Source organism: Bos grunniens, chromosome X (genome assembly GCF_055505025.1).
Source record: "Bos grunniens cultivar Pamir isolate PY7600 chromosome X, Bosgru_T2T1.0, whole genome shotgun sequence".
NCBI lineage: Eukaryota > Metazoa > Chordata > Mammalia > Artiodactyla > Bovidae > Bos > Bos grunniens.
The window spans coordinates 123,455,806-123,469,841 of record NC_141194.1 but is presented as its reverse complement, the minus strand read 5'-3'; positions in this window follow the sequence as shown (position 1 = coordinate 123,469,841).

Below are 14,036 nucleotides of genomic sequence, written 5' to 3'. Positions count from 1 at the left end.
CTTGCCTGGAGAATCCCAGGGACGGGGGAGCCTGGTGGGCTGCCATCTATGGGGTTGCACAGAGTTGGACACGACTGAAGCGACGCAGCAGCAGCAGCAGCAGCAAAATCGTCAAATGTATAGGAGCGGAGAGTGGAATGGTAATTGCCAGGTGCAAGCAGGGTTGGGAGAAGAGGGTAAAGGAGAGATGTTGATGAAAGGGCACCAATTTCGATTATGCATGATGAATGAGTAACATACAGCATGCTGATGATAGCAGGATTATATTGTATATGTGAAATTTGGTAGGAGGATAGATCTTCAATATTCTCACCATAACTCTCCACACATGATAACTCTACAGAGGTGATGGATAAGTTAGTTAGCTTGACTGTGGTGATCTTTTCACAATGTATACATATATCAAAACATCAAGCTGTACAGTTTAAATATATCCATTTTTATGTGTCAAAGATGTGTTAATGAAGTTGTTTAAAATACAAAGACGTGAAAAGAAAAGGATGCGTGTGATGGGGGGCATACCTGTTGGGGTTAATGATGGAGTCAGGTTTGGAAACATAGTGAGGATGAGGAGATGATGGGAAACTATGGCCCAGTTCTAAGTAGGGAAACTGCTACTATTGATCTATAAGGGGCAGAGTGGAGAGATGACAAGTCTAAATGGAAGAAGATGGGTAAAAGGATTGTAGGAGTACTCGTACTCTGGGTTAGAATGGATGAGTGCTTCAGTTAGAGCAGGGGACAGCAAACTATAGCCCACTGGCTAAATCTGGCTGATCACCTGCTTGTTTATATAAATAAAGTTTTATTGGAAAAAGTCATGCCCATTTATTTACATATTGCCAATGGCTGCTTTTGTGCTACAATGGCAGAGTTGAATAGTTCTTATAGAGAATATACAGCCTATGTACTCTAAAATGTATACTATCTGACCCTATATGGGAAAATTTTGCTAATCTGTAAATTAGAGCAATGGTTGGGAATGAAGAGAAGTAGATGATTCTAGAACTATCATAGATGGACCTTTTACCCTCTGTTTATTCTCTTTATTTCTTTATTTTACTTCTTATTAGAATTTTCAAACAAGAAAACTAGACAGAATAGTACAATGAATACCCATCATCTAAATGTAAAAATTCTTAATATTTTGTCATTGTTGTTGTCATTTAGTCAATAAGTCATTTCTAACTCTTTTGCGACCCCATGGACTATAACCTGCCAGGTTCCTCTGTCCATGGGATTTCCCAGGCAAGAATACCAGAATGGATGCTATTTCCTTCTCCAGGGGATCTTCCTGATCCAGGGATTGAATCCTCGGCCCTTGCATCTCCTGCATTGAACAGGCAGATTCTTTACCACAGAGCTGCACTTTGCTGACAAAGATCCACATAGTCAAAACTATGGTTTTTCCAGTCGTCATGTACGGATGTGAGAGTTGGGCCATAAAGAAGGTTCAGCACCAGAGAACTGATGCTTTCGAACTATGGTGCTGGAGAAGACTCTTGAGAGTCCTTTGAACAGCGAGGAGATCAAACCAGTCCATCCTAAAGGAAATCAACCCTAAATATTCATTGGTAGGACTGATGCTGAAGCTGAAGCTCCAGTACTTTGGCCACTTGATGCAAAGAGCTGACTCATTGGAAAAGACTCTGATGCTGGGAAAGACTGAAGTCAGAAGGAGAAGGGGATGGCAGAGGATGAGATGGTTAGGTAGCATCACTGACTTAACGGACATGAATTTGAGCAAACTCCAACAACATTTTGTCATATATGCATCATCTATTTTTCCCTGGAAATACAAAGTAAATTAGTTATTTAGACCATAAATATATCCATATGAATCTCTAAAAAATTTAAGAACATTTTGTCAAATCTCCATGTACTTTACACACCTAACAAAATTAGTTTCCTGATATCATGTATTGGATTGGCCAAAAAGTTCATTCGAGTGTTTCCATACCAACTTATGGTAACAAGGGCATCATTTCCTATGCATAGGTCCCAGCTAAGTCAGTCCTTCATCTATTCCTGACCAGGCACTAGATACGTGAGCAATGAAGGCAGCTTTGAAGTGCATCCCTCAGCCCCAGCTATTGTAGCCCTCAGCTGTTCTTATTGCTCCACAAGTCATTTGGGTCATGGAGCTGACCCTCAAGCCATCATGAAGTAGAGAGAAATCAACCCTGCAAACCCTCCAAACCCTGGAGACATCCTTTCCAAATTCTTGACCCACAGAATCAGTGAGTATAAAAAAATGGTTGCTGTTTTATGCCACCAAGTTGTGAAATTGTTACTGACACGACCTGATAATCAGAACAAGGATAAATATAAAGATGTGTAAGATATGGCCTTTGCCTTCCAAGAGCTAACAATACAGGGAGGGAAGTGAGAGAGATCGGAGAAGGCAATGGCACCACACTCCAGTACTCTTGCCTGGAAAATCCCATGGACGGAGGAGCCTGGTAGGCTGCAGTCCATGGGGTCGCTAAGAGTCAGACACGACTGAGCGACTTCACTTTCACTTTTCACTTTCACGCATTGGAGAAGGAACTGGCAACCCACTCCAGTGTTCTTGCCTGGAGAATCCCAGGGACGGGGGAGCCTGGTGGGCTGCCGTCTATGGGGTCGCACAGAGTCGGACATGACTGAAGCGACTTAGCAGCAGGAGCAGCAGTGAGAGAGTTATAAAGATGAAAAATAAAGAGATGAAATGTGGAAAAGATGCAAAATAAAAGTCATATACACACATTAATAGTTGTATAAGCCTCACTTTTTGAAAATACTGGGCAAAGGCACTTCATAATGACAAAAGCACTTTCTGCCTGTGCTTTGTAAGTATTTTACATATCAAATGAATAAAGTCTCATGCATTTCCTCCTCTTGACAGGCCTGTGAGACATAGCCACTTATTGTGCCTGTTTTTTAGATGAGAAAAATTAAGGCACCGAGAGGGTAAGTACCTTGCCTATAGTCTCAACAGTTTGGATTTAAACCCATATACTTTGCCTTCTGAGTCCTTGCCTAGTATCCCTATAGTGTATGTCTTCTTTTAGTCATGAGATATTAGTCATGGACTAATAGGGAATCTGAGAACCTGTGCTCACACCCCAGGTTATCTTCCATAGAAAATTTTGATTGGTTTTTCATGGACAGGGGATTATGGAAAACTCCAGTCCTCAAGGTAATTAGATAGATTACAAATTCTCAAAATTCCTCTTTCTTCTTTTCCTCTGCATGGCTTTCCTCTTCACACATTTGTCTGTCTTTGGTTAAAACTCCATGTTTGCTTTCAAAACAAACTTCATTCCGCACTCCTCTCAGTTTCTGCATGCAAGCAGAAATGAATGGAGCGTTTCCCGGGACCAGCATCCTACAGCTACAAAGCAGCAGCAGCATCTTGTGGCTCCGAAAGAGAAAGGCACTTTGGGACTATTCCACACACCTTCCCTTTTGCTGGATCACACCTGCTAACTTGCCTTCTTAGAACATTCTCCCTGATTGTGGATTTAATTCTATTCTTGGCCCCAAATATACTTGACTTGAGCAGAGTTGGTCAGATAGAAATATGATTACTTTATTCCACCAGGACTCCCACGGCTGCTCAACAATCTTTTTGATTAATTTGGATTTCCTAGGACACTCCTGCTCATAACATTCTAAACTCCCTTGCTTTCTTCATGACTGCAGCCCCACCCCTTACCTCCTATTGCATGACCGTATGAGCGTTCTCTTCTACCTCAACACAGATCCCCATGTAGCTGTTCTCGTCTCACTTCTCAACTCATCTCAGAGATTGTGCTTCCTCCCTCCGAGTCTCCCTATGCCTCTGGGTGTTCCTAACCCCACTGTGTGTCACTACCTTCAAAACTATGCTTCTCTGGTTACCCCTTGGTCTGCTATATTCCGTATCTCCGACAAAATAAAATTTAAAAGACACAAGTCACCTCTGTCTTGAAATAGACAAGCAGTCCCACTCCTCAGGTTAGTATCAGGTTTATTTTGGTTTATTTTTCTCATTCTCTTTCAACCCCTTTCTGAGTGACTTCACTTCCAGCCCACTCCACTTCTCCTTGAAGCCTGATTACTGAGCGCTCTACTCTGTCAGACACGACTTAGCGACTGAACAATTCTATTTGTACTCTTCGAAGTCCAATGACCTCCCAAACTCCAGTCTACTGGTCTTGTAGCAGTCCTTGCCCCCTTGAATCTCTTGCAAGCTTTTCATAACACTTCTTAAAAACTTTCATTCCTTGCAGATTTGGGATGTAGAGGCAGGCTGAATCTCCTCCTTTCTCAATCATAGCACCTTCTGTGATTCCTTTGCTATCGTCCCTCTGCTTCCAGCTTTTCCCAGCTGTGGCCATTCCCTGAGATTCATTTTACGTTCTCCATGAAGACAGAGAACTCCAGCGCTCAAGACTGGGCATTTTCCCTGTGTTCATCTTTCCGCATCGACTCCAAATCAACATGTCTAAAGCTTTGTCCTCCCTTGAAGCTACTTCTGTTCCTAATAATGACTCTGAACTTCAGAGTGGCCTTTGACTTCTCCCTCTTTCTGCCACCGATTATGTGCTTGAGGCATAGAAATCCACGCAAATATTAGCATAAGAAAAAGTAATTAGGAGGCTACACCTGCCACACATACACACAAATCACATAGTGAATTCTCAGAACCAAATCTAAGTGATTTTTGAATTATTTACTGTTTCAGCATAATGTGTGCTCGGGCTTGGATTGTTGAGAGTGTACATTAACAGGCCCTTCCAGAGTTACAGCCTGGCATCCTAATAGGGTTACATTGTGGAACAGCCATCTTATTTAATGGTTTGAAATTTGGGATCCTCCTTTCTTCAAACCCAGAAGAAAGCAATGTTCAAACCATGTTAATTGATGTGTTTTGATCAAGAAGAAACCAAGGTTAGTATAAGGCTTATTTCCACAGTGACTAAGTGGAAGAGTCAACACATCAGTCTTTCCGAGCCCACCACAGAACTCTCATTTCCATTCTTCTGTCCAACAACTGACACTCTAAGTAGCTCAGATTCAAATGCAAATGCAAGCCCAAGAATGCAGACACACTTTGAAATCAATAACATCGTTTTGTCAGGCAATTCATTTAGTATTTCTAAAAACCAGTGAAGTTTAAAAAACAAGGGAGTTGAAAGCTGGCTCTCCCGTTCCTCGAGTTTTAATGAGCCTATTCCTCACTCTGGGACAGAGAAGCCCTCATTATAACTTGTCAATAGAACATTAGCACCCAAGATGGAGGGAGCCCTGTGATCCCAGTTAATTTTCTTTCTTTTTTCCCCCATCTGGATATAGTTGAAAACTCTTCTAATGGGAAAACTCGCCATTTATTTGAACTGCCTCTTTCTAAACCATAGATTCATCTACTTAAGCATAGCATGTTACTCTTACCATGTTGGTAAAAACGTTTTTGACTGAGACTTTCTATGCGGAGATATTATGTGCTCATAAATAACAGGCAGCTCTCTTCTCTCTCAAATGAGCTCCGGGAGGCTCTATGGAGAGACTTCAGGCAGAACGCAGAGCACTCCGTGCTGTCGGAGCACTTTGCTGCCCTCCTCCCCCATACCTCACCTCGGCCTTCAGAAACGGGGAAATCAGATTTCAGATTCCGTGTTAGGGAGACTCTTGGAGTTAGAGGTGAACACAGTGGGAGAGTGGGCAGCGGAGGGAGCAACTCACCTACTCCCTGATGTTTTTGCTTGATGTTGCAGCCCTTGAAACCTTCAACAAATGTGAGACAAAGAAAAGTGACCATGGTTTCCTTTGCTGTGCCTGATAGGTGGTTTCCTGTGCTACCAAGTTATATGAGTTAGGCTTTGCTGTTTTTAATCATGAGATCTCATTGATCATTGTGTATTGCTGTGATATAAAGTTTTAGGGTAAAAAATCTTGCTGCTTTTTCTCCATCTGCTGTACAGTCCCTGATTCATGTAACAGACCCTTTAATCATATCATGCCCTTTTGCTCCCCAGATACTGCACTCCTAATAGCCAAGCCTAGTATTCAAAACTGAAAGAACCAGGCTCATGTTCTGTGTCTTCAGGTGGAGTAGTCTAAGAGACTTCTAGAAATTGAACTGGCTGTCCTTGTTCATTTCCAATAGTTGGGTTTTGTTTTTAATATTTATTTTTATTTATTTATTTGACTGAACCAGTTCTTAGTTGCGACACAGTAGAACTTTGATTTTAGTTGAGGCATGTGGGATCTAGTTCCCCAACTAGGGAATGAACCCAGGCCCTCTGCTCTGGGAGTCTTAGCTACTGGACAACCAGGGAAGTCCCTCAACAGTTGTTTAAAGTAGTAAAATAATCCCAGAGACTAGAATTTTCATGGTCATTCATTTTCTACCAAAGTCCCCATTTGGTTTGGTTTCTAAGATGGTCTATTAAGTCCTGCCAATATAGCTACAGGGCATTCACTCAGTAAACAAACATTCAGTTCCACAAGTCTTTTAATGAGCATCTATTTATGTCAGGCACTGTGCTTGGCACCAGGAATACGAAGGAGAAAAAACAAGGTCCTTACTCTTTAGGGAAACTATATTCTGTTTAAAGGGAAAGATTTATGAACAGAAAACAATTACACTAAGGTGTGCTAAGCATTCAAATAGAAGGAGAAAACAAAAAACTGGGTGCCATGAGGAATAACTAACAGACAACCCAAGGCTGTCTTGGCTCAAGTTCTTTTCTTTTCCATTAGTTCCTTTTGCCCTCACTGACTTCAGACAATTGTGTGTCCAAAGCCCTTTGCATGTGTCTTTGCAACAAAAATCTCTGAACAACAACTGCTGCTGCTAAGTTGCTTCAGTCGTGTCCGACTCTGCGACCCCATAGACGTCAGCCCACCAGGCTCCCCCATCCCTGGGATTCTCCAGGGAAGAACACTGGAGTGGGTTGCCATTTCCTTCTCCAATGCATGAAAGTGAAAAGTGAAAGGGAAGTCGCTCAGTCGTGTCCGACTCTTAGCGACCCCATGGACTGCAGCCCACCAGGCTCCTCCATCCATGGGATTTTCCAGGGCAAGAGTACTGGAGTGGGTTGCCATTGCCTTCTCCGCTGACTAACAAAGGATCATCAAATTCATGGAATTAGCCTCTTAATGAGGCAATATTCTCCACAAAAATATTGAATTATGTTTACTTCATTTGGAGAAGCTTTTTCTCATGAGACTCCAGGTTCTGCAATGTTAGTCAAAGTTTCAAATACAGCCTGGCAAGATGCTTAAGAGCATACTCCTGACTCAGTACTTTCATCTTCTTCACCTCATTCTAGAAGCAGGATGACAATATGCTTTACAATCACATTGGTCCGGGTTAGAATTCGGGCTCTGATTCTTGCTCTTTGTGTAACCCCGAGCAAGTTACTTTGTCTCTCAGTTTCTGCATCTGTAAAATGGGGATAATAATAGTATGGGTTAATGCATGGAAAGGGTTTATCTTTGTACCCAAGGTATAGTACTCAGCAAATAACAGCTCTTACTTTTATAAACTCAACATTCAAAAAACAAAGATCATGACATCTGGTCCCATAGCTTCATGGCACTTAGATGGGGAAACAATGGAACCAGTGAGAGACTTTATTTTCTTGGTCTCCAAAATCACTGCAGATGGTGACTGCAGCCATGAAATTAAGACACTTGCTCCTTGGAAGAAAAGCTATGACAAACGTAGATAGCATATTAATAAGCAGAGACATTACTTTGCTGACAAAGGTCTGTCTAGTCAAAGCTATGGTTTTTCCAGTAGTCATGTATGGATGTGAGAGTTGGATCATAAAGAAAGCTGAGTGCTGAAGAATTGATGCTTTTGAACTGTGGTGTTGGAGAAGACTCTTGAGAGTCCCTTGGACTGCAAGGAGATCCAACCAGTCCATCCTAAAGGAAATTAGTCCTGAATATTCATTGGAAGGACTGATGCTGAAGCTGAAACTCCAATACTTGGTCCACCTGATATGAAGAACTGACTCATTGGAAAAGACCCTGATGCTAGGAAAGATTGAAGGCAGGAGGAGAAGGGGACGAGAGAAGGGGACAATGAGGTGGTTGGATGGCATCACCGACTCGATGGACAAGAGTTTGAGCAAGCTCCAGGAATTGGTGATGGACAGGGAGGCCTTGCGTGCTGCAGTCCATGGGATTGCAAAGAGTTGGACACGACTGAGTGACTGAATTGACTGACTAACTGACTTTTATAATCTCTGATACCTGCGTTCTAGGCCAGGTTTGGGACTAGCCCCATGGTTTGGAGTCAACTGCTAGTGTCTATGTTTCCACCTGCACTATAATGACAGTCCCACTAAATGACTTCCTCTGTTCCTTTTAGTGCTGACAGTCTGCTCTGGGCTCCTTGCTTGGAGTAACATTGTGAGCTCCTGGGCATGACTGTCACCCTAGATGTCCTGCAGGGTCTAGGAGCACCCCACTTCCTAAGCAGTATCAAGATAATGCTCTGCTTCCAGAAAGAGGCTCCAAAGGCAGCAAAATGATGTCCCAGAAGGCTTGGTAATGATTTGTTACCCAGAGTTTTAAATGGAATATATAACTGCTGAGGAGGCAAAGTCTTCTATTAACCCCATAGGGGTTCTCTTAACAGTGTAGAACTAAAGAGATTGTCACTCAAAAGAGATCTTAATTCTAGGGTTTATTCAGTTATGCTTTTTTTTTCTAGTAAAGACGCTGAAAATGAAAAAAGAAAGGAGGAAAGATCGAGTATTTTGCTATTATTGTTCAAAATTTCTTTGAACTTGTTAACCCTGTGGTATTTCTCAGAATCATTTGAGTGCTTGTTATAAAACTCCCCCACATTTCTTTTACGCCTTGAGTATAAGCAACTCCAAGCGCTTTACGATATAAAATCTCATCCTATCTCTGAATTATTTCTGTGCAAAGAAGCAAATGCCATGTCAGCCGTGAGTCAAATTAGTCACTTTACACTGCTAGCCACAGAGGATCACATCTCAGTGACCCTTCTCTCTATTGCCAACACTCTTTGATGTTGTTTGAATTTCCACAAGGTTTGAGGCAAGGTGTCGTTTACACTAGGATCTATTTGACGACACTGCTCTGTCTGCCCTTCTCTGTCAGCGTCAGAGTGAGCTGACCCTCATTTGGCTTTTTCCTAGACCAAACAAGAAACAAACGTGAGGTATGGTTGGAGGGTCCCCAAGGTGGAAATACCTTGTTCCACTTTCATAGTTCAGCCCATGAAGATTACTTCCATATGGTTTTATTCAGAAGGTTCCTGCTTTGGAATTAAGCAACTGAATGATTGTGCTAGAGCATCTCTAAAAGGTCCCACTTCCAAGCCAGTTAATTCCCAGGCTGTGTCCTGTGTAGCCATCATCTAACTAATTCCTTTTTTTTCCCCCTCTCAAAGCTGCTTCCAGCTAACAACAAGAATGTTGTGATGAAATGCTAACAACCACCTCAGGACTCAGTCAGACTTTATCAGTATGGTTTCCTCTATTGCCATGACCCACACTCACAATCCATATCCTAACAGTACTGAACTTTTGGTTTCTAGGGATGATTTATGCTCTCTAAGCAAGACACACACAGACACACACGCACACACACCATGAATAGCACTTGTATTTTAGATCTCAAGTTAAATTTCACTCCAGGAAGCGTTTGTCTCCCATAAATGACTCTGCTCTGTGCTCTATGGTATCCTGTCCTTTCTCCAAACTTAGCACCAATCATACAGTTACCATTTTGCTTTCTTCCATTAGACTTGCAGGCGCTCGGCAAGTAAGGATGTTGTCCACCCAACTGCTGTGCCACCAATGCCTACTGCAGTGCATCACAACTGTCTGTTGAGTAAATTAAGGGACTGATTATTTTACTTTCAAATATTTATTCTGGCATTTCACATTTAACCTTATCAAATACCACACATTTGTTAGATAATCACTCAAAGATCTTTAAGTCTTTTATAAACCATACCTGTAGATTCTCAGTCTTTTGGGGCCTTTATATCCTAATCACATCACCATGAATGTGTGGTGCAAACATTTAGCTCATTTTAATCCCTTTTACTTCCATACTGAAACGTTTTCCAGGTTAAACTGCTATGATACTAAATGGTTGCAGATTACAACTAGTTTGCCAAGGGGAATCATAGAAACTGGCTACTACATGTCATATGTAAATGTCTATCTCTCTATAGTAATGATGGATCTGAACATTAATGAATCTTCCCACTTTTCTATCACCACTACAAATGCTCTGATGAATGTAAAATTTTTCAGATGAACCAGCCAGTTGAAGATTAAGATATGCTTGCTATTGGTTTTGTCACCTTGCAGTTGACTCTTCTAGCTTTCTAGAATGAAGCTACATGAAACTTGTTTTTGTATTTAAAGGAATACCTGTTCATCCAATTATCACTTGAAGTATTTATGCTTGAGCATATTGGGAACAGTTGTAATATTTGTTGGGCAAAGTGTGAATAGAAGTGGATAAACACATAGGCTCCAAATTGTATGCTTATCATCCACCCGTATCATTCTGTACAAGAGAGTGAAGAAAAATGTTAGCATGTCACCACCTGCTCAGTTGGGCCACCACACCTGGCTTTCTCTGCCCCTTACTCCTTATTTCTGCCTACTGAAATTCTATCTTTAAAAGATATACTTAAATTTATCCTCATTGACAACCTCCTCTCTCCACCACCACCAGGGAAAGGAATCTCATTTTCACAAAGGAACTCAAAAATCAGTTAACTCAGTGGTTCTCAACCTTGGCAAAATGTTAGAATTGCTGGAGGGAATTTATAGAAAATACCAAAGTCTGGATTCCAGATGAGGTCAATTAAATCAGAGTCTCTTGAGATACAGCCTGAACCTCGAGATGTTTCAGTGTGCCAGGCGGTTCAAGTGTGTAGCCAAAGTTGATAGCCACTGCCCCGAAAGTTCCCTGTGGCTGGATCACAAAGGGTGGGGTTTAGGGTGGCAGCAAGGAGGAGAGACTGGGAAGGTTGGCAAAGCTCAGCGATGCAGGCCTTACAATCCATGCCAAGGAGTTTGGCCTCTGTCCTGGAGGCCATGGGAGCCCAAAAAGGGTTTTAACTGCGAAGCAGTGTAGTTACTTTGGTGTTCAAGGAATTAAAGTTCTTTCATTTCTCTGAGGTTTCTTTCAATAATCATTTAAGCTGTGAGTGGAGTAGCTGACTTCCAATGACCTTTCTCATCTAACAGAAAATTATTGGCAGAGTCATCAGTCCTAATAGAAATGCTAGAACTAATGCGTCCTATAAACAGACTCTTCACCTTCACCTGCATGCAGGCTTGTGCAAAAAAGTAATTCTTTTAGAGGGAAGATGCTTCTAAGGGATTTTTAGAGGGCTTGGCTGCTAACAATCAGCTTCTGCATCACCAAGGAACTGACCTTGATGGGATAGAGGGCCTGTTAATTAACAGACAAAGCCTTGCAGGCCAAAGCTTACAGAAAGATCTCTCCTTGCTCTGGAGACAAAACTGGCTGCTGTGGGAAACCAGGTCCAGACCCTTCTTTGCCCTTATAAGTATGGGGCAAGAGTCCCATGGATATTTGTTGAAATGAATTGAACACTGCTTTTTAACGTCACACTTGAAATAATTGTGAGCAGACAGGCCTTTGTTTGCTGACTCTCCAATTCTTGGCTATATCATGGGTAGTGAGGCTCCCAGAGAGGTGACCTCTGAACATGACATCACGTGTACATGCATATAGAGACATTTACAATTATGGTCAGTGATTCATTATTGTGATTTTTTTTAAGGGCTAGGGAAACATTACCAGCTGAAATAATGTAAACTGAATCTGGGTAAGCGGTCTCCAGTGGCATTTCAGGTCACCTTTCCTAATACTAATAATGCCTGTCATTTGTGCTGGGCTGGGAAACAGTCTGTGTGGTAAGTACTGGCGGTGTTTGTAGGTAGCTGCTTGGGCATGTGCAGACTTCATTGTGAGGCAGAGCTGGACATGCATGTGGGTCAAGTTCAGGATACGCCCTACAGATCCACGCTCTGTGCATTCAAGTGCTGGAGTCTCATCTTCCCTGCCTTCAGCCAATGCCAGCTTTTTTTTTTCCCCTTTCAGATTCACAGAAAAACAAGCACATCTGTTTGAAATTATATTTACTTTTCATTGTCATCTGGAAGAAAAGGCTTTTGCTAATGAAACTGGTGAATTAATATGGAGTGCTTGGGACTAAATATGATAGATACTCTTTGGCAAACACCTGCACCATTAAAGGCAATTTTCTGAGACCAAATGCTGTTTTAGGGAAGATAGAAGCTACTGTAATTGAAGTCTTAGGGAAACGTGACCCTTTATGCCTTCCGTTGCACAGAAATCATCACATGTTGTTATGTTATGGTAAGCATAAAATTTCAATTACATTTCGGGATCTGAAAATGAGAATGCCCTAGTTTGCCCCCATTTAATTCTCTGGCTATATCAGCTGTTTATCCCTTCCTTTGCTGGGTAAGAAAGAATTAGGGATTAAAAAAAAGAAACCACCAGTAACAAGAAATCTTAATCCATGTAATTACTCTAATTGGCTAATGGGAGTCTTTTCTCAATAGCAGACAATTCCTTGCAGTTTACGGACGTGTTTACATTTCAAGAGGATTCAGTAAGAGGGGTTCACTTTTCTGTCTCTTGCTACATGGATGAGTAGAAACCAGGAACATGCATGGTGCAAATTCTTGGCAACCAGACACAGCCCTTGAAATTTTCCTCCAAACAACTTATTTTTCTTAAGTTCCCACTCCAATTGTTTGTTGAGATGATGCCTAATGAAGTATTCATTGATGGCAGCATCACCAATAAAACATAAATCAAATTGGGCTCTACATAGCATTCATATGCTAGAAAGAAGCAGCAGTGTGAGCTGGCGCTTGTTTCCAGCTGTTTTCTTGTCATTAGCTTTTAATTTCAACAGCTACCTACTTGGGCCGCCCCTCTCTTTTCTCAGCTCAGGTATTTGTGCTGTTAGTGTGATTGTCAGTTCTGTTCTGCTTGAAAGGTTTCAGTGTATGTTGCTATGGTTACAGGTGCCAGAATTGGAAAGAAATGAAGGGGGTATCAAGGGTTTGACGTAGCGGTGATGAAGGCTTACTGCTGAAATGTTAGCTATTACTTTGGTGGATTCTATGTTATTTGACAATGAATCCATTTTAATAGAATATTTAAATGCATCCTTGAATATATGGTACATCAGAATGGAAATATGGATAACTGGATTTAAAGTAAATGAATATTTTAAAACAGTTTTGAGTGCATACCCTATGGGACACTCAGAAACTAAATGAACACTGTTAGTGTAATATGTAGTAACAAAACCTGAGTAAGTAACATGGGCAATTTTATTAGCTCCTGCAACTCCTTAGCCTACCACTGTCTTCTTGTTTTCTTTCCATTTGTTTTCTTTCTTTCCTCAACAGCAGAGCTTGAATTCTGTAAATTTGGTATTTTGGAGATGAGTGCTGCAGTTGTTAAGGTACCTGGGGAGATAGGACTGGTTCTGAGGTTTCACAAAAATCCCTTTCCAGTTTGCTGCTGGAAATGTTAGAGGAAGGTCGGGGGGACTGGCTGTCCTCCTTCTTTCCAATGGGAGACACTCGGGAAAGCTGACTACAAGATGTCACCCTCAGTCTGGCTGCGATACTTTCTCTATGTGCCCACTTTGCTGTTGAAGGTGATCATTCCTTCCTTTTAAAGCTGTCAAAGATGCTGCTGCTCCCTGTTGCCAATCCTTCCCCCAAAGCCCCATCCTTTGTGTCTCGGGGCATTGCTTCTCTTCTCTTTACTTCCATGGTCTCCAAGGGGGCCTCCCCAGCTTCCCACAGCATTCACTCCAAGCTTTTGCTGCCCTACTATGTTTGGTATCCTTTTCCCTTTGCTCAGAGATTTCAGGGAATGAAGACCCTTGTTTCTTAGAAAATAATTTTGATTTGGACGAACCTTGGAGTGATCCTACTGTTTTCTTACTACCCTCCACATGAGGAAAACCACCCCATTAC